Source organism: Pundamilia nyererei, unplaced genomic scaffold (genome assembly GCF_000239375.1).
Source record: "Pundamilia nyererei isolate P.nyererei 1_Seehausen unplaced genomic scaffold, PunNye1.0 scaffold00266, whole genome shotgun sequence".
In the NCBI taxonomy this organism is placed as follows: domain Eukaryota; kingdom Metazoa; phylum Chordata; class Actinopteri; order Cichliformes; family Cichlidae; genus Pundamilia; species Pundamilia nyererei.
In genome coordinates, this window is record NW_005187667.1 from 572,941 (window position 1) to 574,855 (window position 1,915).

Consider the following 1,915-nt stretch of genomic DNA (forward strand, 5'->3'; position numbering starts at 1 on the left):
AGAGAGCAGTCGAACTCCCCGGGATACTGAAGCAAACCACACTGACAGCACAAACACAGAATACCAGAGAAACGTTACAGGCCATCGAGTCTCACCGTGAGCGCCCCTCCATCGGGGGAGAAGGGGGCGGTGCACAGTTCGTCCTCGCCCTGACAGACGCTCCGACTGCCAAAGAGGAACCGTCTGTGATGAAACCGAAACGGGAAGGGTTTGCCCGCCATTCTCTTCATCCAGCAGCAGCTGGTATGAAGGAAAAGTGTTCCCCGAAGCCGGCGTGTCCAAACTGTCCGCTTTCAGTCTTATTTGCACCCCAGGCTCAGAAATAACAAACTGCACCAAATCCTGGACCTCAACCGAACCTGCACCACCCAGAAATATCCCAGCAAGCATCAGCATCGCTGCCCCGAACACACAACGACAGGCAGCGCCGAGCGGGACTACGGCGGCTGTAACATGTCCAGACCAGGTGAAAACATGTGTCCACGAAACACCTGAACGCACCAGCAGCACAGGGATTAACCCACACGAGCCCAGAACATCAAACAGACCAACATCACACCAATCCCAGGATCAAACCACATCAATGACCAAACAACAGAGAGGTGGGTCAGAGGTGGGCCCGGGTCACGAGCTTCGCCGCACTGACACCGCCGCCCTCTGACTTCCTGTCTCAGTCCCGGGGTGCCTCGGCTAGCTGACTGTGATGTTTCTGATTCACATCTGAGTGCAGCTGCCGATGCTCTGCATGACGTCGTCGTGGACAAGATTAGTCGTGTTTTTCCAGCATTGACACAGATTTTTGTGACTTTCTCGCAGTGACTTTACCGTCTCACACTTTTGTAGTTTAGGTGACAACACCCGAGTTCCTGCTGCAGCTTCGATGTCATGAAAATTCAAACTGAAGAATTATAGCCTGAACTCTACATTAGGGCTGTGTTACATTAGTGTTTCTCTGCAGATACTTCCAGGAATAACTCATGAACCTCAGACGTGGAAATTAGTCTCTGAGATGGACGGTCAGACATCTACAGGTTAATGATGACTGGGATTAAACCAAATCGGGGCTAAAACAACCAAAAATATCAGCAGACTTAAAGCAGCAGACCCGGTTTGGGACAACCGAGCACCAAACAACACGTCACTCATCCAAGACTGTGAGAAGATTCAAGCTAAAACCGCAAAAAGCAAGATGAGCACCGCCCAGCACGCCAGCTCAGACCAAACTACAGACGTTTTACTCACATGTGAAAGTCTCGCCTTCACCACCAGGCTTGGATGTGTATGTGTGTGTGTGTGTGTGTGTGTGAGTGTGTGTGTGTGTGTGTGTGTCACTCCTCTGCAGTCTGATAACCAAGTGAGCTAGCATTAGCTGATAACTTAGCATGCTACCCTTTTGTCCAAATATGGTCACTTCCTGCTACAAAAATAACTAAAAACTCAGAATGTGAAATTAAAAAAAAAACAAAAGCTGATGCATGACGTCAGAGGCCTATGTCCATCTTTTGTGTACAGTCTGTGTTGCCGGGCTCAGTGCCTAAAGATGTTTTCTTGGCTTGTTGTGTCAGCAGATTAATGTGTTCAGTTCAATAAACATCCTAAACTCTGATCTGCTCCTCACAGACAAAACTAGCCTGTGCAGGTAACATTAGTACAGGTACTGTTCCCCTGATAATCCATAATAATCTGAATAAACTGAAGCTTCACACTGTGATCGTGGGCATGTCAGCAGCAGGCACGCTGCGAGTGTGCTGCAGTAAGTCAGTCGTTACTCAGGTATAGTGCGTGTACACTGCTGTGACACTCTCACAGGGACAAACTTTGAGTTCAGTCATTTCAACATAAACAAGAGTTTAGCAGAACCAGCTGTTCAGGTATCGATCAGCACTGATCGGTTATTGTTTCTGAGAATCTTTAA